General features: G+C 44.9%; 1 long non-coding RNA gene across 1 annotated transcript in view; it reads right to left on the bottom strand.

Moving 5' to 3' along the window:
- LOC309366117 overlaps positions 1 to 26870 on the bottom strand; it is a 96448-nt gene extending 69578 nt beyond the window's left edge. The window contains exon 1 of the long non-coding RNA XR_014166520.1: positions 26677 to 26870. This is a non-coding gene — a long non-coding RNA (uncharacterized lncRNA). The remainder of the gene's footprint in view (positions 1 to 26676) is intronic.
- Positions 26871 to 27313: the final 443 nt, after the last annotated feature.

Genomic DNA, 27313 nt, shown 5'->3' with positions numbered 1-27313 from the left:
AGAGTTGGACACGACTAAACAACAACAAAATCTTGGAAGCTGTTCCACAAATGTATTTATTAATTTATTTTCTTCCACGAAATACCACGTCTTTCTTCCATCATGCAACCCACTACAGCCTACATGTGGTTCCTAGGTGGTCACTCATCCAGGTCCTTTCCAGACCCTCGTTGCTTAGCTTCAGAAATGTGCTGGATTGATGTGCCTTCTGAGCAAATCCCCTGGGACTGATGTGTGTCAAGGCTAAATTTAACAGCTGCTTGTCAGCCAGATGTTCAACAGCTGCTCTGAAGGTGCCCGGGCTGATAACAAATATTCGGCGAGTATTTGGTGTGTGTTCGGTGTTGACATTTGTAACGGGGTCATTTTTTTGAGAGTAAAATTTTGGCAGGTGTGGGCCACAGGTGCCTGTATTCCCAGAGTGGTGAATGTTCCATGCTGATAGCAAGAAGGCACCATTCCAAACTGGGCACCTGTGTGGGTCTTTCCATTCAAGTAGAAAACCACAACCAGTTGAAGTTCCTGCTAGTCATGAATGGTGGAGACTCACAACGTTACATGAGGACATTTCCTTTTGCTTCATGAAAAGCGGCATGTGCAATTGCCCGAGAGCCAAAATAGATGTCAGATGGTCCATGAGAATGCTGCTTTCCTGTGTCCTACATGTGCCTTAGCGAGTCTACATGCACTTCCCAACAACACCAGCCCATATGTGTGTAAGGCTAAGGCATGTGAACGCTACACTTGAATCGGCAGACACACTTGGGCCCCTCCAGACTGGTGCTTGTTGTGGGATAACCAACCTTGAATAAGCAACATGTTATTAATGCATTAAGGGGTTAAGACCATAGAGTAAGCTGTCCTGCCATGCTTAGTTCAATCAAGTCTTTCTTCCCCATCCAGTCCATCAGAGCAGCTCAGCATGTGAGCTGCATGGGTCTTACAAACCACTATACCAATAATTCCTATGCCCATAATTTAGGAACTTTCATCGCTATAACTGTGCCAAGTTTTACTGCCTGTGCTTTCTGAATGATGTATGGAAATGCACACGAACCTGACCTTTGAACAGTTTGTAAGTAAACCAATTCTTAACTTACCACACATAAAGTATTTTTCTATTATAGGGGAAGAGGGGAACTTTGGAAGGAACTCAGAAGGGTATATTTTAAAGGTCTAACAGTCTTTATTTCCACATTGCGGCATATTTTATTATTTTAAATCTCTGCTGGAGTTTTCTCATTAAAGAGTACTTGCCCCAAACCCAGATCTTGACAACCAGGGAATTCTCCTTTTATACATATTTTTTCCTCAACACCAACACTTTTTTGCTAGGTGTGGTCTGTGGCGAGTTCTTAGGGTATTCATTACAGGGGCATTGTGGGATAAGTTGGCAGCTGACACCATGAGCATCATCACAATGCCACTGGAAAGGTGTTACATCATGGCATAATATTATGGGATTATGGATAAACAAACAAACAAACTACTTCTGAGAGTAGCTCTATCACTGCTATAGCTTCCAAAAATGTAAAAAAGAAAGCAGAATGGAACTGTTAATTCCTGAACTGCTAACCAGTAAGCCCACCCCAAAAACCTTTTAAACAACCCCTCCAAAATCTCTCTCTCCCAATCCAGTTTTTCACCTCCCTGAATGTCCACAAGGGTTGAGCTGTTGAGCATTCAATTGTTGAGCTGAATGTTCTCAAGTGAGAATTTGTGGCTCAGCCTTACATCTTATGAAGGGCATCTTACCAGTTAGGTATTTACAGAAAAAAATCCAGAAGTTATTTATTGCCTGAAGCCTCATATTAGCACCTGTGTCCATTTAGGTAGGGACACGGGTGGCGCTGTGGGTTAAACCACAGAGCCTAGGACTTGCTGATCAGAAGGTCGGCGGTTCGAATCCCCGCGACGGGGTGAGCTCCTGTTGTTCGGTCCCAGCTCCTGCCCACCTAGCAGTTTGAAAGCACGTCAAAGTGCAAGTAGATAAATAGGTACCACTCTGGCGGGAAGGTAAACGGTGTTTCCGTGCGCTGCTCTGGTTCGCCAGAAGCAGCTTAGTCATGCTGGCTACATGACCCGTTAGCTGTACGCCGGCTCCCTCGGCCAATAAAGGAATCATAATGTTGATGATCGGATGGAGAGTGATTTATAAGCGGGTGCCAGTCAAAAGATGATGGTTGAGCATGGGGTTTAAAGCAATCTCTTCAGATCTGAATCTTGACCAGGGCTGGACCAGTGCTGGATTTACATATAAGCTAAACAAGCCATAGCTTAGGGCCCCACTCTCTTGGGGGGGCGCCCCCCCAAAAAAAATTAAAGAAAGAAACCCAGGATGTACATTTCCAAAATATAAGATAAATAACAAATAAAATAAAACCTACATACAGCAACAGTGTTTTGTGTTGTGTAGGTTCCTATGATGTAAGTAATGGGCCCTGCCTGCTGGCCGGTTCCCTAAATAATAATAATATAATAATAATTATGGTGCTGGAGGAGACTCTTGAGAGTCCCATGGACTGCAAGAAGATCAAACCTATCTGTTCTGAAGGAAATCAGCCCTGAGTGCTCACTGGAAGGACAGATCCTGAAGCTGAGGCTCCAATACTTTGGCCACCTCATGAGAAGAGAAGACTCCCTGGAAAAGGCCCTGATGTTGGGAAAGATGGAGGGCACAAGGAGAAGGGGACGACGGAGGACGAGATGGTTGGACAGTGTTCGTGAAGCTACCAGCATGAGTTTGACCAAACTGCGGGAGGCCATGGAAGACAGGGGTGCCTAGCGTGCTCTGGTCCATGGGGGCACAAAGAGTCAGACACGACTAAATGACTAAACAACAACAACAACAACAATTTATTATTTGTACCCCGCCCATCTGGCTGGGTTTCCCCAGCCACTCTGGGTGGCTTTCAGCAAAGATTAAAAATACATGTTAAAAACTTCTTTGTACAGGGCTGCCTTCAGATGTCTTCTAAATGTCAGGTAGTTGTTTATCTCTTTGACATCTGATGGGAGGGCATTCCACAGGGCGGGCGCCACTACTGAGAAGGCCCTCTGCCTGGTTCCCTGTAACTTGGCTTCTTGAAGGGAGGGAACTGCCAGAAGGCCCTCGGCGCTGGATCTCAGCATCCGGGCAGAACTAAGGGGGGTGGAGATGCTCCTTCAGGTATATCACTGGTTTGCTCATTTCTATATAGAGTGGTTTCTAGAGACTAGATTATGAGTCTTTGTAAATTGTGTTTCTCAAGGTCCTTTTGTTATTGCCAAATGCCAATGTGTTTGCATTATTAAGTTTGTTATGAAAAAAAATCATTTTAAGTTAGAGCTTAATAATTATTTCACTGTTGATATACTTCTTAATTGTATTTCAAATGGCTTTAGATCCCTATTAGGTCCATAAATTACCATATAGCATATATTCAACACAAAAAACAGCGACAATTTGTTGTTGACAAAGGACAGCTGGACACATAAAGGGCCCCATTACCGTCAGTAGCTTAGGGCCTCATCAAACCTGAATCCGGCCCTGGGCTGGACCAAAGCAAAGGACAAGATAGTCAAGTTTTTAGATGTTTACTACATTTCTAATAGGATGGAAGGAAGAGTCAAGTCCTTCTTGTTTCATGCCAAAGTGCCGGGAACTACTGACCACTGCCCCTTATGGCCAGGCGCATCTCTGCAGCTTCTCGATGAAGTGCCACCACTGCCCCATCTGTTGAGTGATGTAACTGCAGTTTCGCAGAGAAAAAGTTTCCAAACCGATTCCACCTAGGCTGGGCATTGGCTACACTAGAGCAGCTGGGTCTACACGAGATCTAGTGCGTTTGTACTACAGATGGGCAAATTTGTCCATTCCAGCTTCTCTTAGTTTCTCGTCCTTCCAGTTTTTAGTTCTCCAGATTCCTACATCAGTTTTCATTTTTTTTTAAGGTCCTCGTGAAAATCCATCAGCACTTGAGTGTGGATTTACCAATTTTTGTATGCAATTTTGCCCAACGTGTACATTGTTGCAAAACCATTTCCCTTCATATAATGAATTTTGGTATCTTATTTTCACACATATATGCATTTTAATGTAGTATATGTATTTTGTACACATTACCTGGCGGGAGAACAGCATTGCAAAATTTGGAGAAGTGCGAATTTTGAATGTTAGCTGTTTTTATGGACCCCTTGCAGTGCAGGAATCTTGCCCACAGTCGTCCCTGGCTTGGCTCCAGCCAACAGCATTTCAATTAACAGCTAGAGGCTCTGACCCATTGCACCATGGGAGGGCTCGGTGACCCACACGAACAAAAGCCAATCACAAAAAAACTGTGCAATGCAGAGATTAAGCAGAGACTGAGGCTCTGAGGAAGGGCCATTGCTCAGTGGTAGAACATCTGCTTTGCATGCAGAAGGTAGAACTGAGAATAAACACCCATCTGAGATCTTGGAGACTGACCAATTGACCAGATTATCAATGATCTGCCTCAGTGTAAGTCAGCACCCAATATTCTGGTGGTTGTTCTTGCTAAATAGGGGTAGCTGGAAGTTACAGTGCTTTGGGGGTGCAATAGGGTACCATTTTTTTTTGAGGGACACGGGTGGCGCTGTGGGTTAAAACACAGAGCCTAGGACTTGCTGATCAAAAGGTCAGCGGTTCGAATCCCCGCGACGGGGTGAGCTCCCGTTGCTCGGTCCCTGCTCCTGCCCACCTAGCAGTTCGAAAGCACGTCAAAAGTGCAAGTAGATAAATAGGTACCGCTCCAGCGGGAAGGTAAATGGCGTTTCCATGTGCTGCTCTGGTTCACCAGAAATGGCTTAGTCATGCTGGCCACATGACCAGGAAGCTGTACGCCGGCTCCCTCGGCCAATAAAGTGAGATGAGCACCGCAACCCCAGAGTCAGCCACGACTGGACCTAGTGGTCAGGGGTCCCTTTACCTTTACCTAGGGCACCATTTTAATGCTCTACCTGGGACACAGGAACCCTACAGGACAACCCTTCTTTGAAGTCTCTAGGCCACTGGCAGCACCCCAGAGGGATGCAGATATAGAATATGGCTTTCTCGTGAGCCAGGGCCAACGTGCTGATAATTTCTTCCTGCTGAGTGGCCGTTTGACCACTGGCTTTTCTTGTAGAGGGAAAATGGCAGTGAAGTTACTCAATAATTTACATGCAACGCTCTATACGTCCAAGTCTGTAAGTGATGCATTATTCTCCCATCTAGAGCAAGCGAAATTGATTGCATGCTATATCTTCCATTTGCTGCCTTTATCAGTATTTATAACTTTTGCTGAGTCCGAGGATCTGTTGAAGCCAGCAGCCCATCCATCGGGGTGCTGAATTGCGATTTTCAAGCGTGTGTGTGTGTGTGTGTGTATGCACACAGACGCACAGAGGCTACTTCCAGCAACCACCATTTGACCTTTACATCGGCTGCAGTCATTGGCCAGCACCAAGGCTGTAAATATGAATTAGGAGCAGCAACTACAACACAGTCCTGTGTGATCCGTTTTGCCTTTGGGTGGCCCTCCCTTTTGGGTTTTCAGGGTGGGAGGTCCAGCAGGTGTTTAATTATTGTGCCTGCATAGTGCTGCCTTGGGTAAGGATGCCGGGTCTTGAACTGTCATGGATGCTTTAGCTGAGATTCCTGCATTGTGGGGGGTTAGACTAGATGACTCCTGGGGTCCCTTCCAACTCTGTTGTTGTTGTTATTGTTTAGTTGTTTAGTCGCATCCGACTCTTCGTGACCCCATGGACCAGAGCACGCCAGGCACTTCTGTCTTCCACTACCTCCTGCAGTTTGGTCAAACTCATGCTGGTAGCTTCGAGAACACTATACAACCATCTCATCCTCTGTCGTCCCCTTCTCCTTGTGCCCTCCATCTTTCCCAACATCAGGGTCTTTTCCAGGGAGTCTTCTCTTCTCAGGAGGTGGCCAAAGTATTGGAGCCTCAGCTTCAGGATCTGTCCTTCCAGTGAGCACTCAGGGCTGATTTCCTTAAGAATGGAGAGGTTTGATCTTCTTGCAGTCCATGGGACTCTCAAGAGTCTCCTCCAGCACCAGAATTCAAAAGCATCAATACAGTTCTATGATTCCATGAACCCCAGATTTCATGTACTGAGGCTGGGGGAGTTTGCCTATACCCTGCAATACCCTGAGTTTGAGCCCCCGTTACCGACGAAAGAAGAATGGGGGATGAAACTAATGGACTATGCAGAATTAGATAAACTAACAGGAAGAATTCGAAACCTGCGGGACCAGAGATTCTCAGAAGACTGGAGGAAATTTGAAAAGTAATTGTGATGAACAGATTACGGTAGTAGGTGTGCAAGAAGTTTTGTAAGGTGAATATCTTAAATATTGCAAAAAAGACGATGAGGAGAATTATTAGTTGTTGATAATTAAAGGTAATATGAAATTAAGAAATGCATAATAAGTGATGAAGAACGGAAAATCATCAGAGGTGTTGACGGAAATCAAAAAAAATATTGTATAAGATGAGAAGTTTTGTTGTATGAATGTTAATTAATATATTAAAAACTAATAAAAATGTGTATGTGTGTTTGTGTGTGTGTGTGTGTGTGTGTGTGTGTGTGTATAGCCCCTTTCTTGGCTCCTTCCAAAGCTAACAGCAGCTTTGGAATACCTATATCTGTGATTTACATCAGGGAACATGAGAAAAGCCTTACCGTATTTTTCCACGTAGAAGACGAGCCCTATTTCTGGGGACTCAAAATTAAGAAAATGGGGGGAGATTGTCCATAGTTTAGCTTTGGGAGGGGGAGAGATTGCCAAAAATCACTCACCAGCCTGACCGCCTGTTTCAAGAGTCGATCCCTCTTCCCTTGGGAAAATGCAGCACTGCGTGGGGAATAGGGGCCTCCTCACAACTCTCTGCCCCCTTAGCAAACTACCCTTCCCAGGATTCATTGGGGGAAGCCATGACTGTTTAAAGTGGGATCATGGTGCTTTAAATGTTTGGTGCGGATGTCACCAAGTGAACACAGCTTATGATGATTCGATTAGGTGATGCAATAGAGCAATAAAACAGCTCCTTTTTAAATAATAATATAAATGTGCTTTTTGTTAGGTTTTTGGTATTAAATTGCACTTCAACCTTTTCCAGCTAGGGTTTGCTGAACTGACCCCTCCTTCTTTGTAGACATCACAGCAACAGCAACAGCAACAGCAACAGCAACAACAGTAACAGTAACAACGACAACAACAACAACTTATTTATACCCCACCCATCTGGCTGGGTTTCCCCAGCCACTCTGGGCGGCTCCCAATAGACTATTAAAAACATGATAACACATCAAACATCAAACATTAAAAATTTCCACCAAACAGGGCTGTTAGTAGATTATAGCGTACTGAAAAAGCATGCTATGGCCTAACTTGCAAATCTATCTCTATCTATCTATCTATCTATCTATCTATCTATCTATCTATCTATCATCTCCAGCTTCTTTATCCTGCCTGCCACACTTATTGCTATTTGCTCTTGGTTAAAAAAAGAGAAGGAAATAAATAACAAAAATTAAAGATAGCGAGAGAGAGAGAGAACCGAAGGTCATACAGTTGTCCCAATCGCAATCTGCGCGACTTTAACCCTGTAGAGAAAAAGTAATTACCCTTTGGCTTTTGGTGACCTCAACTAACCTTTGCTGAAGGACCAGAGAAAATAAAAGGCTGACCAATCGCCTGCCCTTTGCTGCCCCACAGTTAACCCTCTCAGAGAGCGAAGACCGCCTGTGCTCTCCCCCCCCCCCAACATGACAATAGAACGTGGAAATGTTACCATGGAAATCTCGTCGGAAGAAGAAACAAACAAGAAAAATCCATTACAATTAGTAGTGGTTTATTGGGTGGTGCCTGAACAACTGTTTGAATCCATACGTTGCTTTATCTTTCATATCGGGAGAATGGAAGGGAAGAGGAAAGGTGAAAAGTGTGGGGTGCCAGTAAATGGCTGAAGGATAATTGAGGGAGCAAAAGGGGGGGGAGGGCTTTAAGATTTCTGGGGTGGCTTGCTTGGGATAAAAAGACTGGGCTGAACATTTCCTGACCCACCAGCAAAATGAGCAGTTACAGCCCACTAGCAATTACCAAGTTTGTGGGTGGCGCTGTGGTCTAAACCACAGAGCCTAGGGCTTGCCGATCGGAAGGTCGGTGGTTCGAATCCCCATGACGGGGTGAGCTCCCGTTCTTTGGTCCCAGCTCCTGCCCACCTAGCAGTTCGAAAGCACGTCAAAGTGCAAGTAGATAAATAGGTACTGCTCTGGCGGGAAGGTGTTTCCGTGCGTTGCTCTGGTTCGCCAGAAGCGGTTTAGTTATGCTGGCCACATGACCCGGAAGCTGTCTGCGGACAAATGCCGGCTCCCTTGGCCTATAGAGAGAGATGAGCGCGCAACCCCAGAGTTGTCCGTGACTGGATCTAACGGTCAGGGGTACCTTTACCTTTGCAAAATACAAATGGATTGATAATGGCTTGCTTTTAAGAAGACAGCAAAGGAGAATTCCCCACTCAAGGAGCTGGGAAAATTGGGGAGCTGTGCCAATTTGAATGAACACCCCCCGTCCTCCCCACAACTTTGGACACCCTACAGTATGTTTCCGAGCAGAAGTGTTGGTGCTGACCTTTAAAGCCCTAAATGGCCTCGGTCCAGTATACTTGAAGGAGCGTCTCCACCCCCATCGTTCTGCCCGGACACTGAGGTCCAGTGCCGAGGGACTTCTGATGGTTCCCTCCCTGCGAGAAGCCAAGTTACAGGGAACCAGGCAGAGGGCCTTCTCGGTAGTGGCACCTGCCCTGTGGAACGCCCTCCCACCAGATGTCAAAGAGAAGAACAACTACCAAACTTTTAGAAGACATCTGAAGGCAGCCTTCTTTAGGGAAGCTTTCAATGTTTAACAGACTACTGTATTTTAATACTTTGTTGGAAGCCGCCCAGAGTGGCTGAGAAACCCAGCCTGATGGGCGGGGTATAAATATTCTATTCTATTCTATTCTATTCTATTCTATTCTATTCTATTCTATTCTACAGTTGCCACCAGGGCCTCACACTGAAAGCAACATTGGGGAGGTATCAAGAGCTGCAACTTTGTTGGTGCAATGGACTTCTGTGTGCAGAACAGAGCTTTCTCTCCTTAGCCCTTTGAACACCCTCAACATCAGCTCTGCATTTTCGGGGTACGTGGGGGTGGGGAGAGGAATCAGTAGTCTCACTGCGCCAATGGAACTACATGAACAGAGCACTAAACACAACCCATTAATCTGAGCCAAAGCTCAGATCAGCAATATAGTAACATAAGAAGCTGTCGCACAGAATCAGACCATTGTTCCATCTACCTCAGTATGTAGACCGTGGGAATAGTCAGAATAAGCACGAGTTCAACAGGAAGGTTGAGGCAGACAAGCTGAGCACTTAAAGCTTCAGTTGCTTTCTGGAAGCTGCTGCTGATGCAACAGACTCTACCGACCCCCTCTTAGGTGGAATCTGCACACATATAAAAAACGCTGTGAAAATGCTTTTTTAAAAAAAAAGTTTCAAAAAATGCATTGGATTTGTTGTAGCTCACTGTTGCCATCTAGTGTCGCATTTGTATATTGCACTTTACAACATGCTGAAAATGTTTTGCAGCTGTATAGCTGAGTCCCATGGTCTTGATACCTGCTGGACAACTCCACTTCTTTTTCATCCTGTGCCGTCTCACTATTTATGTATCTGGACAGCTCCCTTGCCTTGCTTAAAAGGCCAGAATAAGTTTGAAAGAGCGTCTCCACCTCCATCATTCTGCCCGACACTGAGGTCCAGCGCTGAGGGCCTTCTGGCGGTTCCCTCACTGTGAGAAGCCAAGTTACAGGGAACCAGTCAGAGGGCCTTCTTGGTAGTGGAACCCGCCCTGTGGAACCCCCGCCCACCAGATGTCAAAGAGAAAAATAACTACCAAACTTTTAGAAGACATCTGAAGGCAGCCCTCTTTAGGAAAGCTTTTAATGTTTAATAGGTTATTGTATTTTAGTGTTTTTTTGGGAAGCCGCCCAGAGTGGCTGGGGAAACCCAGCCAGATGGGCGGGGTATCAATAATAAATTATTATTATTATTATTATTATTATTATTATTATTATTACTACTACTACTACTACTACTACTTGCTGTTTTCCACTCCAAATTATGCCCATCTCCTTTTGCTTCTGCGAGATTACAGATCACAAACACACACCCTGAACCTCACGGAGAGGTAAAGCAGTTGTGTTGTGTGTGGGGGTCAGAGCAGTGAAACATTTAGTAGGAAAGGGGTTAAGCATCTTTTGCTACTTCTCAACTAAAAAACAACAATGTTCCTTTTCTTTAAAGAAGGAGCATGGCAACTTTGCTTCACCCATTTGAGTGCAACAGGTTTGGCAGTCTGCGCTACTACAAGGCGCACGGAGAGAGATGCGATTAGCGAATGCTTCCCTGTGTTAAAACCAACCAACCAAACCAGGCAAGTGATTTAGCACTAAAGAGCAGGTTTTCACTGGGGAGAAAAAGTGCTCAGACACAGGGCTTTGAAGCACAGATTTGTAGCTAGAAACATGGTGTAAAATGAAGTCCGGATGAGGTCTCAGTCCGGATTATTTTTTTCTAAGACAAAAGAACGCCAAACTTCAAGGTTAAAAATTCTGAAAATGTGGTACTGGTTTCATTAAACTCAAATAGGCATGGATTTATTATTTTATCTAAAAAAAAATAAAATCATACACCACTTGATTGTAAAACAACAAACACCCTCAATTCAGTTGGGTGCATTTTTGGGTTTCTTTCCTTTTCTGTTCTTTCCAGTCCTCAGCTCAGTTTGCCCCATCTTCACATCAGTTTGTGATTTTTTTAAATAAGAGTTTTCATGAGAATTTGTCAGCATTTGTCAACTTGGGATCAAAGTAACCTGAGGACCATCTGATCCCTTATAATTCACCTTGATTGCTAAGATCCTCTGATAGGGCACTGCTGCTGATTCTACACACCTTTGAGATTCGGTTGGCCTTCACTGGGGACCAAGCCCTTTCATGTTCCAGGTCCTGTCCTGTGGAACTCCCTGCCACTAGACCAGTGTTTCTCAACCTTGGGCCCCCAGCTGCTGTTGGACTACAACTCCCATCATCCCTGGCTAGCAGGACCAGTCATCAGGGATGATGGGAATTGTAGTCCAACAACAGCTGAGAACCCAAGGTTGATAAAGACTGCTATCCCTGCCATCTTTCCAATGCTTCTTGAAGGCTGCACTTTTTAGACAGGTCTTCAAAAATATTAACTTATCTATTTTAACCAAACATAATCTACTGATGTCTTTATTGATGTTTGTAATTATGTTTTACAGATATTGGTAGATTGATTTGATTGTATTTTATTTTATTTTGTGTTGGGGGGGGAATTGATCTGTTTTCATTTTAACTATTCATTTTGTACTTTTATCCTGCATTTTTATCTCAGAAACTGCAGGGCAGTATATAAATTTAATAATAATAATAATAATAATACAGTAAGCTACCTCGATATATTTTATTAAAATGTGAATCACAAATATTCAAATAAATAAATAAAATCCAGCACACTTTTCTGATGAGATGAGCGGAGTTAGGATACAGTGGATCTCTTAATGAGCTGAGAGGTTCCTAGCGCAGCCAGGCTATGGCTGGTGCAATTCCCCCCTCCCAGCCCACTGAGCTGAGACCAGTGGATCATATGGTCTGCCAACCCTGTGTAAGTTAAGAGGGCAAAAAGGTTGGTTGGTTTAATTCAACGACTATTGAATTAAAATAAAATTCATAAAAATATTTTTATTATCTACTAAATTTGTATACCGCCCGTCATCCAAAGATCTCAGGGCTGTTCACAGCATAAAACTGATGCACACACAACATCGATTTTAATTGAACAATAGCAGTTCCAATAATACAAGTGTTTCAAGGATAAAAGGCCTCAGACACAACTAGTAGATTTTGCCTCGACGTTTGAGAATATTGGGCAGATTCTCCTTGAAAAGGCACATTGGTGGCACAATGGAAAGTCCTCACAGAATGTCACCATCATTTTAGTCTGAATTTCTCCCAAAATAAACATGTGTGTGTGTGCAATATTGTCCATTATATTTTCCCCAATATAATGCATTTTTGTATGTCATTTCACAAACCTATACATTTTTATGCACCACACCAATTTTGTACATTTGAGTTGGCTGCAGAACTGCGCTGTAATATTCAGAGAATTTTGAAGGAGGCTGTGTTTTGGTTCTCACGTTGTTTCAGAAATTATAGCTTATGTAAATTTACATTTAAAAGAAAACCGGATTGAATGTCTCCCCGTTGACACCTGAAGTAAGCTGGTACCAAGCTCTTCAGGGCTTTAAAGGGTAATACAGTGGTACCTCGGGTTAAGTACTTAATTCGTTCCGGAGGTCCGTTCTTAACCTGAAACTGTTCTTAACCTGAAGCACCACTTTAGCTAATGTGGCCTCCTGCTGCTGCTGCGCTGCCGGAGTACGATTTCTGTTCTCATCCTGAAGCAAAGTTCTTAACCTGAGGTAATATTTCCGGGTTAGCGGAGTCTGTCATCTGAAGCGTATGTAACCCGAGGTACCACTGTACCAGTATTTGTGTTCACTTAGGTAAACCTACATGGGACGCGGGTGGCGCTGTGGGTTAAACCACAGAGACTAGGGCTTGCTGATCAGAAGTTCGACGGTTCGAATCCCCATGATGGGGTGAGCTCCCGTTGCTCGGTCCCTGCTCCTGCCAACCTAGCAGTTCGAAAGCACGTCAAAGTTCAAGTAGATAAACAGGTACCACTCCGGCGGGAAGGTAAACGGCATTTCCGTGCGCTGCTCTGGTTCGCCAGAAGCGGCTTAGTCATGCTGGCCACATGACCCGGAAGCTGTACGCCGGCTCCCTCGGCCAATAAAGTGAGATGAGCGCCGCAACCCCACAGTCGGTCATGACTGGACGTTATGTACCTAGGTAAACCTACACCTGAGATGTTGCAGTTCAAAAAGAAAATAAAGGGTGAGGGGAGAGAAGTGGTCTTCACCCTTGCTTCATGACAAATTGCCTGCTAAGAAAAACAACACAAGAATGGTGAGTGTGTTGGCCTAGGGGCTGGGAGACCCGAATTCAAATCCTCCCTCAGTGATGAAGCTCATTGAATTGCTGTGGACCAGTGTCTCTCTCTTATTTTCACTAACTAAGCTACATCACAGGGTTGTTGTGAGGATAAAAGCAGGAGGAGGGGAGAATAATGCACGCCACTTCAGCTCCTAAAAGGAATGGCAAGATATCAGTGTACAGTGATACCTTGGTTCTCAAACGCCTTGGAAGAGAGTGTTCCAGTTTCCGAATGTTTTTTGGAAGCTGAACATCTGATGCGGCTGTCAGCTATTGTTTCCAGGGCGCCTGCACCTATCAGAAGCTGCGCCTTGGCTTTCGAACTTTTCAGAAGTCAAACAGACTTCTGGAACGGATTAAGTTTGGTGCTTTTGTTTTTGCTATTTATTTTGCATTTTTGTTTTTGAGACTTTTTCAGTTAATTTGTTTTTGTGGCTGTGTGGAACCCAGTTCAGCTACTGATTGAAATGGATAAAAGCCCCTGCATCCCCCATCCAAACAATGACTATCGTCAGTGCGGGTAAGAAAAGAAATTAATTTTAGTTTTAATTATCTACAATACTGTCTTATTTATTTTCTAGTACAGTACATTGAATATTGCTTTCATTTTATGGATCAATTGTCTCGTCAGATAGTGAAATTCATGATAAATTTCTGTTTAATGGGTTGTTTTTAAAAGTCTGGAACGGATTAATCCATTTTGCATTACTTTCTATGGGAAAGTGCACCTTGGTTTTGGAACGCTTTGGTTTTGGAACGGACTTCCGGAATGGATTAAGTTTGAGAACCAAGGTACCACTGTACTAAATACACACACACATGTCAAAATATTCTCCTCTCTGATCGAGACATATAAAAAAAGTGTTTCAGGAAAATGCGTTGCAAACTTTATTATGGGAAATCACATTGGCATGAGACGGGACTCCACAGCGCCATCTGGCGTCGCTTTTTATAAAATGCTTTTTCTTTACTAATGGATATGAGTCCCCAGTTAAAGCACATATACTTTGTACACCATGATTTTTAAAAGTCTTAATTGGGACCAGCAAGGCTTGTTTGGTTTCCCATCCATTAGCTGAAACTTAAATGAAACTCCGTTTCACAGGGAAAGCGGAAAACAAGTAATAGTAATAATAACAACAGGCTCTGATTATATTTGCTGGCACTGAGGAATACTCTTAACAATTATGATATCAAAAAAATGCTATGGGTCTCTCTCTCTCCCCCTTCTTTCTCATTCTCAGCATGCCTTTTCTTTACTCCCAAGGTAAGCATGCTGGATTCTCTCTCTGTGTGTAAGATTCATTTGTTCCAGAAACAGAGAAGAAACATTCTAAGAAATGTGACGAAAACAGTCAGCCTTTGACATTACTTGAAGACAGAGCCGTCCCTGCCATTGGGCAGGGTGAGGCAGTGGCCACACAGCTTGTGGTAGCCTAATGTTCCTCAGGTGCTGTGGCGGATGCCATCCCATCACCAGAGTTGAAGTAAGATTCAACAGCCAGTACATTCAGGTTCTGTACATGGAATAGAATGAAGGGCCATCTTTGCCTCAGGCGGCAAAATGTCTTTGAGCTGCCTTGACCCAGAGGTTGGTTCTTTTGGCTGGCCCTCCTCCAACAGTTCCACCTAGTAGCAGATCATGGGGTGTCAGCAAAAGAAGGAAAGGGGCAGATCTCTGAACTGTGGGGAGAACCCAAAGTGTTGGTGCTGATCTTTAAAGCCCCAAACGGCCTCGGTCCAGTACACCTGAAGGAGCATCTCCACCCCCATTGTTCTGCCCGGACACTGAGGTCCAGCTCCAAGGGCCTTCTGGTGGTTCCCTCACCCCGAGAAGTGAGGTTGCAGGGAACCAGGCAGAGGGCCTTCTCGGTAGTGGCGCCCGCCCTGTGGAACACCCTCCCACCAGATGTCAAAGCGAACAACAACTACCAGACTTTTAGAAGACATCTGAAGGCAGCCCTGTTTGGGGAAGCTTTTAATGTTTAATAGACTATTGTATTTTAATATTCTGTTGGAAAAGTGGCTGGGGAAACCCAGCCAGATGGGCGGGGTATATAAGAAGAAGAAGAAGAAGAAGAAGAAGAAGAAGAAGAAGAAGAAGAAGAAGAAGAAGAAGAACAACAACAACAACAACAACAACAACAACAACAACAACCTGAACAAGCTAGCTCATTTTTTGTGTGGTCAGTGTGATATCTATAGAGCTTTTTGGCCTGACCCGCTCTCGGAATGTTTTATCTGATGCTTCAATGTAGGTTGTAAACCACTTTGAGATTTTTTCTTCTTCTTAAAAATAGAAAGCAGTAGAAGAATGAAGTGAATGACAACAACAACAACAATAAGATAACGAAATGAAGTGTTTTCTTTCAAATATGAATAATATTTTTCATATTACAACAGCCATAATAGGAAGACAGCAAACTCCACAAAATGGGGACACTGAAACAAGGATCTGACAGCACAGTCCTCAACACATCAACTCACAGCTAAGCCACCTGTGATTCCCGACATCTCTGTTTAGGGCTGGGAATGTCCCCTCTGTGAAACTCTGAAGAGCTGTTGCCAGTCAGGGGAGACAACAGTGGAGTAGCTGGACCAATGTCCTCGCTCAGCATAAGACTGCTTCCTGTGTTCCTGTTGAATTCAGCAGGGCTTAGGTAAGTGGGCCAGGACGTTTCCGAGTGTGAGAAGGAGTAAAAAGGTGTGCCTCGAACTCAGTCGTAAATTCCAGCGTTGGGCTGTTGTAAATTCCAGCGGTGGGTTCGGCTGCAGGGGAGCCAGGTCAACAAGATAAGGAAGTAGAAAGAGTCTCTAAATAAGGTTAGGTTTAGAGAGCGTAGAATGGATGATGTATTAGTACCATGTCTTTGATGATTAGATAGATTGTAAGCCAAGCTTCGAATGAAGGGCGGCAGCAATAGGGATAAATACACTTGCCCGTCCATTGTTCGGGGCTCTTCGTACCACCCTGGGACGAGGAGCCCGCCTTTGCAAACGCGTTATAATAAAAGGGAAGTAATAGACCTTATCTCGGTGTCTCCTTGTCTCATTGTAAGTCCACGTAAGAAACTTCTCACAATTTTTGGCGCCCCCCAACGTGGGGCTCTCGACGACCTGCTCGGCGGGGGCTGGGGAACGGATCAGCCGGCACTCCGACTTTCGGAGAGATCTGTTGCTCAGGGCCCGCGGTGACAGGTTCCGGGAGCTGGAAGGACGGAGAACCGACTTAAGATATTCTGAAAGACTGGTGGTCTGGGACCGCCGCAGTCGGGGACTGCCTCGCCCTGCAGGGATGCCTGCCAGTTTACCAGCCACCGAGAAGGAGGCACTAGACTGAAGGGGGTGAGTATCTTGGTAATATATCCCTGGGAAGGGGAATATTGGGTGTTGTTGGTGTGTGGTCTCTGTATGAAAGAGAGGTTCCAAACGGACGCGTGAGTGTGGACCGGGGGGCCTGGGACCCCGGCGGGAGGATTAGCTTGCGGTTCCGTTCTCCCGCGAGGGAAACGGCCAGGCGATTCCGCGCGATTGTGTGAGTGAACGAAAAAGAGACATAATAGAGTATGGGAAAGAGTCAGAGTACATGTAGAAGGGGCCCCAGTAATGGGACCAAGGACCCCATAGATCCCAATAGTCCTTTGGGACAGGTTTTGTTGGCTTGGGATGATAAGGACATAAGACCCTATAGTAGGGGATTAGTCAAAGAGACAATGATTAATCTGTGTAGAGTAAGGTGGCCAGAATACCCCATAGGACCCGATGAAGGGTATCGTTGGGATCCAGATGGGGAAACAAACCCATACTGGATCAAGCAGTTGAAATTCTATTTGATCAAATCTAAAAAAGATAAAGAAAGACCATACATAGAATTATGGTCCCATGTAACTTTTTACGGGCCAGATCCACCACCATTGAGACAATTTCCACTTAAAGAAAAGAAAATAGAGTCTGATGAAGAGACAGCGATACCTCCACCCACCGGTGCACCCCTGGCAGTGCCTGGATTGGCCGACCTCCCCCAACCACTGCCTCCGCCACCACAGCCTGGCTGTCGTGGAGGACTCAGTGATTTGCCTCCGGACTATAATCGTGTGAGTCCGACCCCCGCAGTCAGGGCGACCGCACCCCCATATGAGACAGCCCCGTCATCCGGCCCAAATGTTTTGAGGCCCAACGACGGTGTAATGTCTAGTCCCCCTCTTTATGAGATGTTAAGGCATTCAAGGCTACGAAAAGAATTGGAACAGTGTAAACGAGATTTGGAGAATTTACCGTACAAAGAATATCCATTGCCGGATGACGATTCAGACAGCAGTACTAACTTGAGAAAGAGAAATCCATGCATAGTACAAAATTATCCCCTGAGGGAAACCCCTGGCGGAATCAATGCAGCCGGACAGCCCGTAATGGTATATGTGGTCAGCCCTATAAAACCCTCTGAACTCAGAGAATTAAAGCAAACTTTGCCTAAACTACATGAGAATAGTCAGGAGGTAGCAAACCTCCTACAAATGTGGATGGGACCACACCTATATACATATACAGAATTGATGTATATATTGGGACATTTATTCACTCCAGAAGAAAAGGCAATGATACGGAGGGCAGCAATGCAATATTGGGAAGTAAGGGAACAGGCGCGAGTGGCTGCGCCCGCGGGTAACCAGGGGGCCCCGGCGGCAGTTCCGCCGGAGACCAAATTTCCTATAGGGGACCCAAATTGGAATATAAATAACCCAGACCATCGTGTCCAGCTTACAGATTTAAAAGAAATGATTTTGGAGGGTATCAAGAGGGCAGTGCCTCAAAGTACCAATTTAACCAAGGCTTTTGAGGTTAATCAAATGAGGGACGAGTCACCAGGCGATTTTATACAAAGGATTAGAGAACATTTGACTAAATATTCCGGAGTTACGCCGGACTCTCCAGCATTTGATAACCTGTTAAAGATGCAATTTGTAACCAAGGCATGGCCTGATATTCAAAAGAAATTGCAAAAGATGAATTGGCAAGATGCCGCGACTATAGAGTTAGTAAGAACGGCACAACAGGTTTTTGTTAATCGTGAGGTAGTCAAACAAAAGCAAAAATGCCAGATGATGGTAGCGGCTATCCAAAAGGCAGGAGAGGAGAAAAAGAAAATCGGAGAACAGAATGGGAACCGAGAATTTCAGACCAAGGGGAATTTCCGAGGAAATGGAGGTTACAGAGGCAGGGGGTCTTATGGACCGGGCAGGGGCTCTGGTCCTAGGACCGGAACAATAATATGTTACCGATGCCAGAAGATGGGTCACTTTGCTAGGGAGTGTAGGACGCCGCGGGACCAGATACCCGATGCGCCTGTCAGACAGAGACAAGGACCTCCCCGAGATAATGAGGACACGGGGACCGAATTGTATAGTCTCTACGAAGACTAGGGATGCTCCGGCTCATGCTCTGGGACCCGGAATGAGCCACTGGTGAATTTGTTTGTGGGTCCCTCTCGGAAACCCGTTGTGTTTCTGGTGGACTCTGGGGCAGCCCGATCATCTGTTTCTGTAAATATACCAGGAGTAAGGAAAACTTTAAAAACAGTCAAAGTGATAGGGGTAAGTGGCAAGTCCACCGAAGTCTACCAATTAGAACCAAGCAAAATTGTTCGGGGGGAAAAGGAAATCAAAGCATCCCTGCTGTTCATACCAGAGTCAGGAATAAATTTATTAGGTAGGGATCTCATGGTTTCATTGGGGTATAGATTAATGGATGAGGAAAAAGGAACTCCAATGTATACACTCCAGCTGGAAGAAGAGAAACAAATCAATCCTAAAGTGTGGGTAGATGGGAAAACTATGGGGAAGATGGAAATGGACCCAATAAAAATCACAGTGAAGCCTGGCATTACTCATCTATGGACCTCACAATACCCGATGAAACGAGCAGGGAGAATAGGTTTGCAGCCGGTGGTCGACGCCCTTTTAAATCAGGGGCTTATAGAAACTACGATGTCACCTTTTAATTCACCCATATTGGCCGTACAGAAGAAAGATGGCAAATATAGGATGGTACAGGATTTGAGAAATATAAACAGCATAGTGGTACCCCGATTTCCCACCGTGCCAGATCCTTATACGTTATTGAGCCGGATCCCTCCTTCCACTCGATGGTATACAGTAGTTGATTTAAAGGACGCCTTTTGGGCATGCCCTCTGGACAAAGACAGTCGAGATTTGTTTGCCTTCGAGTGGGAGGATGTGGAGACCGGTCAGAAAAGGCAGTACCGGTGGACGGTCTTGCCCCAAGGATATACAGAGAGTCCTCTGTTGTTTGGACAGGCACTGGGGGAAAGATTGAGGGAGTTTAAACCCACTGGATCCAACAAGGTTCTGCGGTATGTAGACGACCTACTATTGATTGGGGAAAAAGAGAAGGAAGTTAAATGTGATTCTATTCGGCTATTGAATTGGCTAGGTGATTTAGGAGTTAAGGTATCCAGAGAAAAATTGCAATTCACTGAGCGGAGGGTTAAGTATCTGGGACATATTTTAGATGGGGGAACCAGGCAATTAGACCCAGATAGAGTAAAAGGGATCATGGAACTACGACCACCTAAAGATAAAACTGATGTAAGAAGAATGTTAGGATTATTGGGATATTGCAGATTGTGGATAGATCAGTATTCAAAGTTGACTCAGTTTTTGAATAAGAAACTGACAGGAAAACAAGAGGAGGTGCAATGGGACGAGGAAGATAAGGCCAGGTGGGAAGAAATTAAGAAAACTTTAATAACTAGTCCGGCTCTGGCCCTGCCAAATCTACAGCAGCCGTTCCACTTGTATGTGACAGTGGCTGCTCAGACGGCAGTAGGAGTCCTGGCTCAGAAAAGAGGGGGGCGATATCAGCCAGTAGCTTATCTAAGCGCAACCTTAGAACCAGTGGTTAGAGGATGGCCGGCGTGCATTCAAGCGGTGGCTGCAGCGGCCGAATTAGTATTGGAAAGCAGGAAATTGACCTTTGGGGGAGCACTGATAGTGCACAGCCCTCATCAGATAGGCGCAGTACTGACAGGTGCTGCACCCACCTGGATGACGGACAGGCGCCTAGTGCAATATGAAGGGATACTCAGAACTGGAAATGATATAACCATAGGGACAGATAGAAATTTGAATCCAGCGGAATTCCTAAGAGGGGAGCGGCAAGAATGGGAACTCGAGGAGCATGATTGCCTTAAGGATATAGAATTAATGGCCAAAGTTAGGGAAGATCTAAGCGAGGTACCTCTAACGGAAGGGGAAAGATGGTTCGTAGATGGATCTAGTAATGTGAGGGAAGGAAAAAGAAGGTCGGGATACGCAGTGGTCAAGGAAGACGGGGAGACGATAGAGAGTGGGGCCCTCCCTAGCACGTGGTCAGCCCAGAAATGTGAAGTAATGGCGCTAACCCGAGCCCTGGAATTGGCAACCGGGTTAGATGTGACAATCTGGACTGACTCAAGATATGCATGGGGAGTGGTGCATACTTTCGGTCGGACCTGGAGAGAAAGGGGCTTCATAAAGGCGGATGGGAAACAAATTGAACACGTTGCTTTACTCGAGCGGCTACTAGAATCCCTGATGGGACCTCGGAAGATAGGCATTGTGCACATCCTCGCCCACACCAAAGGACACAGTTCGGAGGAACAGGGAAATGCATGGGCTGATCTCCGAGCGCGAGAAGCGGCGGAGGGGGAACCAAGGAAGGAAATATTTAAACAATGTGTCCTGCAAGTACCTGTGATTGACCCGCAGGATGTAAAAGATTTAGTGTTCACTCAAAAGGAGAAAGAATACATGGAAAAGGAGGGATGGGAAAGAAAAGGAGAAAGTTGGGAGACTCCGGAAAAGCAAATGGTCCTTCCAAAATCAACTATGTTAAATATATTGGAGAAAATACATGAAGGAAGTCATTTAGGCACGGAGGGAATGGTGAATTTGGTGAAGTCAGTGTATTGGAGTAGAGACATGTGGCCGATGGCGCACGCCATCGCATGGAAGTGTCTGATATGTCAAAAGGTTAACAAAGCCCGGGCAAGGAAAACTGAAAGGGGTGGGCGGCCTCTAGCGGTATGGCCCTTCCAGAGAGTACAAGTAGATTTTACCGAACTGCCAGAAAGGGGGGGGCAGAAGTATTTGTTGATATTTAAAGATCATTTGACAGGTTGGATTGAGGCCTTCCCTAGCCGTAGGGCCACAGCTCAGGTGGTTAGCAAAGCCATTCTGGAACACATTCTTCCTCGGTATGGAATAATAGAAGTCATAGACTCTGATAGGGGAACTCATTTCACCCAAAAAGCAATGCAGGAGGTAATGAGAGCTGTGGGGATTATGTGGAGTTTCCACACGCCCTGGCACCCTGAGAGCAGTGGGAAGGTGGAACGGGCGAATGGGGAAATAAAAAAACATTTGACTAAGTTATATCTTGAAAATGGGCTGCCTTGGACGAAAAATCTCCCTTTGGCACTATTAAGGATGAGGGTAGCTCCCCGAAAAGACACTGGTCTGTCCCCTTTTGAGATGATGATGGGTCACCCATATTTGGTAGTATTAGGAAACCCTCAAATCGAGTTCAGGGATCAGTTTATCAGGAAATATTTGCAGTCACTGTCCCAGTCTCTGTTATCTTTCCACAGACAAGGCATACTAGCACAGCGGCCCCCGCTCCTGGAGCAACAGCACACCTTTCAGCCCGGAGACCTGGTCCTGATAAAGGCTTGGCGGACGGAGAAACTCAGCCCGAGTTGGGAAGGCCCATACCAGGTCCTGCTCACAACCGAATCAGCAGTACGGACCAGAGAGCATGGATGGACCCATTACCACCGGGTGAAAAGAGCTCCACCTGAAAATTGGACAGCAGTGACTAGTCCAAATAATCCGCTGAAAGTTACGCTTACCAAATCAGGAACCGGGATCCAGAAGGGCGCACCTAGACTGTGATGTGTTTGTTTTGTACCTGTGTGTGCTTTTTCGAGTGCTGTTGCTGTCAACATTGCGAAGGGTGTGTGCAGTGTGTGCATTGTACTGAAAGGTGCAGCATCATCTTTATAGAGGACGTTATACTCCAATATTGTGAAGTGAAATTAGGAGGGGAGGTAACGTGCCAATTAGCAGAAACCCCAACGGTGAGGCAAGCTTTAATCTATTTGAACCCCACACATGAAAGGTAACTGGCAAGTATTAGGAATAGTATTAATAGGATGGGCCACTTCATGGGCAACCCAATCGGAACCCCAGTGCACCGAATGCATCCAGACAACCCGAACAGGCAATAAAATCACACAGACCCTAATGTATTATAATATAGCCCCAGAATGTGTTCAACAGTTAGATCCTTGTGTTCACAACCAAACTCAATATTATAGATGTAGGGTAAAAGGAAACAAGACGGAATGCTATGAACCCCTGGCGGTGGGACCCATAACTTCCAGTATATATGTTTACGGATATAAGGGCGGAACCGCTAATCAAGCTGGTGAGGGGAGAAGTATGTTTTCCTTGGCCCAAAACCGACAGGGTTATGTAGCACATAATACAACAAGGGGAGAGGGCAGGATTATGGTCTGTTTTGATGCTTGTATCGCAATAGATAAAGGACAGGGCCCAAATGGAGGGGCAGGGGTCTGGTGTGGAAATCGTGGATGGGAACAATCATATTTACAGGAAAGAAAGTACCTTTTCCAGAGAATAAAAGGAAGCAACGTGGGGGCTGGGGCCGGGGTATATAATTATTGGTACACAGAGGGAGTTAATAAGCAGCCCACCTATAGAGGCCCTGAGGGAATAAATCTCACTAGGGGAGCTGCCTCCACCGACTGCTCCACAGGAAAATGCAGCCCAAGAATTATTATGTGAGTTCGAGACAAGATACAAAAAGAGGGGGGATTGTGAGAAGGAGTAAAAAGGTGTGCCTCGAACTCAGTCGTAAATTCCAGCGTTGGGCTGTTGTAAATTCCAGCGGTGGGTTCGGCTGCAGGGGAGCCAGGTCAACAAGATAAGGAAGTAGAAAGAGTCTCTAAATAAGGTTAGGTTTAGAGAGCGTAGAATGGATGATGTATTAGTACCATGTCTTTGATGATTAGATAGATTGTAAGCCAAGCTTCGAATGAAGGGCGGCAGCAATAGGGATAAATACACTTGCCCGTCCATTGTTCGGGGCTCTTCGTACCACCCTGGGACGAGGAGCCCGCCTTTGCAAACGCGTTATAATAAAAGGGAAGTAATAGACCTTATCTCGGTGTCTCCTTGTCTCATTGTAAGTCCACGTAAGAAACTTCTCACACCGAGCACAATTCAAAATGTTGGTGCTGACCTTTAAAGCCCCAAACGGCCTCGGTCCAGTATACCTGAAGGAGCGTCTCCACCCCCATCATTCTACCCAGACACTGAGGTCCAGCACCAAGGGCCTTCTGGCGGTTCCCTCATTGTGAGAAGTGAGGTTGCAGGGAACCAGACAGAGGGCCTTTTCGGTGGTGGCACCCACCCTGTGGAACGCCCTCCCACCAGATGACAAAGAGAAGAACAACTACAGTGGTACCTCGGGTTACAGATGCTTCAGGTGACAGGCTCAGCTAACCCAGAAATATTACCTCGGGTTAAGAATTTTGCTTCAGGATGAGAACAGAAATCGTGCTCTGGCGGCGTGGCAGCAGCGGGAGGCCCTATTAGGTAAAGTGGTGCTTCAGGTTAAGAACAGTTTCAGGTTAAGAACGGACCTCCGGAACGAATTAAGTTCTTAACCCGAGGTACCACTATATTTGACTTTTGGAGGACATTTGAAGGCAGCCCTGTTTAGGAAAGCTTTTAATTTTTTTTGATGAATTATTGTATTTTAATATTTTGCTGGAAGCCGCCCAGTGTGGCTCGGGTAACCCAGTCAGATGGGTGGGGTATAAATAAATTATTATTATTATTATTATTATTATTATTATCATCAGCCTAAATTATCCATTAAAAAAATAATAATACAGAAAATAAAAGTCTTACCAACGCATGAAAAAACACATATGTGGAAACATTTGAAATGAGTTCTATAAAGGTTCAGTGCTGTACTAGTGAAGACCAGCAGTGAAATGTGATGGTGTATCTAACAGGTTGGAGCAGGAGCCTTTGTGCTTTGGGGCGGGTGGAGTTTCAAGAAGGGAAACAAGGAAAAGTTTCTCTCCTCTCCCAACTCCTTGAGAGCCTCAAGGTCCATAAATAACAACACCCTAGTGGTCCCGGGCCCTAAGGAAGTTAGATTGGCTTCAATCAGAGCCAGGGCCTTTTCAACACTGGCCCCGGCCTGGTGGAACGCTCTGCCTCATGAGACCAGGGCCCTGCAGGATCTGATTTCTTTCCGCAGGGCCTGTAAGACAGAGTTGTTCCACCTGGCCTTTGGCTTGGAGCCAATTTGATTCCCTCCCTTTCTTTTTTCTTTTCCTTCTCCTCTTGCGATGAGGCTACATTTTAATATTTTAATGTTCCATTATTTTAATGTTTAATTTTATTTTTGTTTTTAAGTTGTAATCATTCATCTTGTTTTTATTATTGCTTGTAAGCTGCTCTGAGCCCGGCCTTGGCTGGGGAGGGCGGGATATAAATAAAATATTATTATTATTATTATTATTATTATTATTATTATTATTATTATTATTAACTCTGCTTCCAGCCCCAAACCTAAGCAATTTATTCCGATAGAGCGGGTTGGTGTTTCCTTTACTTTCTCCCAACTTTTTGAGTGACACCTCAGCAGTCCACATGCCTGGGAAAGCTGACAGGTCCTTGTCAGATCGTTTTGGGACAGTGGTGGGGTTTAAAATACATTTCTTTTTAATTTACTAGCACATATTTTGCATTCCTAGGGATTTCCCCCCAAAGTAAGCAGAAGTCACTACCTTACTTTTGACTAGCCGCTCAGCCACCTGATTTTTGCTGCTGGAGACCTGCAACAAGATGTTGCAGCATGGAGGACTCCCCTTCCATCATTCCATTCATTGAAATGAATTAATCTAAATTAGTCGTGCCCATTAGCTTCAATGGGTCTACTCCGGGTAGGACTACAGTTGAATGCAATTGGCTGAGATAGGTGTGGCTCTAGACAGACAGACTGATAGATATACAATACAGTATATATTTGTGATTGCTTGATATAAATCCATATATCCATCTGTTTTTCCATAGTGGAATGCAAACTGTATAGCTGATGCATTTAATAATGAGGATGTAGAGGGAAAAAAGCAGAATAACAGCACAGCATAATGTTACCATGCTGCTGTTTGGCCTGTTCAGCAGAAAACCAAATAATAATAATAATAAATGTGACCTCATCTTTAAATCACACGTGGGCAAATTAATCAGAAAGTTTACTTGTGAGCTTTCATACGTAAGTGGCTAAACGGTGCCTTGCTGTCAATAAAAGTTACATATTATTATAGAAGTGTATAGCTGAAATTCACTGTTTCGACCTATTTTGACCCATTCACAAATGACTTAGACAGGACTATTGAGACAGGGTCGCTCCCATTGTTCTGTGGGAATTTTCACAGCAACCTCACAGTAATATCATGGCCGGCAAATGACTGGCAAGACCTGGTTTTGAATATTGTACAGAGGTTCGAGAGGAGAAAGGGGGAAGAGCCCAGTAGTAAGTTGTTTGTAAATGTCTAAATCACACTTCTGACCTTACTTTGCGACAAACTCTATGGCTGTAAACATGACCCGAGTATTCCATTCTCAGCAATATATGTGTTTTGTGTGTGTGTAATATATATGTGTATTATAGACAGAAGGCATTGAAAACAAAACAAAACAAAACAGTTTGGCATTGACCAAATGATAACCGTTCAGGCTCTTTTGCCACACACAGCACAGTTATAACAGTCTTTTACGAAGCAAGTTGCCAACACAGATCCAAACCTACGGCGCCGATCCTAGCCAACAGACTTACTTGCAAGCAAGTTCCGCTGCCACCAGTGAGACTTACTCCTGAGTAAATGCATGCACTCAGGTGGCACCAGAGAGACACAGCCGAAAGAGAGCTTCACTTTGCCAAGACTTCATCCTAGCCGTATCTTCCAGAGACCCTTCCTCCCTGGTTTGTTTGTTTTCAGGAACTGACAATAGCGCTGCCTTGCTCAAAGTTACCATAGCAGTCATTAAATAATACATTGCTGCCTCTCCTGGTGATCTAATTTTTTTTTTTTTAAACAGCCCAGCAGAAACTCATCTTAGCATGCAGGAGTTTCCATGATAAGTCTCCAGTTTTTTGGGGGGTGATTAATTTTTGGGGTGTCTTGTAATATTGAAATGACCCGATAATAATAATGATGATAACAACAGCAGAAACTCATCTTAGCATGCAGGAGTTTCCATGATAAGTCTCCAGTTTTTTGGGGGGTGATTAATTTTTGGGGGGTCTTGTAATATTGAAATGACCCGATAATAATAATGATGATAACAACTAATACTACAACAACAATAAACCGGGTCTCTTTAATCTTAGCCACGCAAAGCCCATCCGATATGGCAAACGTTAAGAGCGGACGTACCTGGGAGAAGACTGAGTGTGCTCTGGAGAGTCCATCGTCCTCTTTTTCTTTCGAAGTGTACCTGAGACATAGCGTCATCCTTGAGCCCTGGCAGTAAAGGCTGGTACATGCCACACGTTGCTGGTCATTTGCTAATGTCCCGCAGTGCTTGAGAAAAGGGGTTATTGCTGCAGAAAAGAGAGAGCAAAAGCGAGAGAGAGCGCTGGCCATACAGTAGGAATAATCACTGCAGTCCGGCTCACCCCACCTCCCTCTCTCCCTCTCCCTCTCTGTACAAGGCCCCAGATGATTCTGACTGCATCCGTCCATCCATAAATCATTCCCCTTATTCTATTGGTTACATGCTACATGGCAAGTATTGATTTTTCCCGTTCCCTCATCACTGCAGGACCTATGGTTTTTCTGAGCTGGTATACACAAAGATACACACATACACTATACCTTTGGGCTCACACACACAGATGCACGCCAGCGTACGTACATAACGCAAGATGCCTTTCTGTTAATTCTACACCATCACCACTCCAGGCAAACAAACTCCCAACTCTGAAAAATGTACAATTTGCACCACACACGTTTTTGAGAATGAAAGGAAACGACCGGCTTCAGGTATGAGCACGGCGGGATCAATCAGTCG

This window comes from Podarcis melisellensis, assembly GCF_964234715.1.
Source record: "Podarcis melisellensis genome assembly, chromosome: 3".
In the NCBI taxonomy this organism is placed as follows: Eukaryota; Metazoa; Chordata; class Lepidosauria; order Squamata; family Lacertidae; genus Podarcis; species Podarcis melisellensis.
The sequence above is the reverse complement of the archived record's forward strand: the minus strand, read 5'-3'. Positions and strand labels throughout refer to the sequence as shown.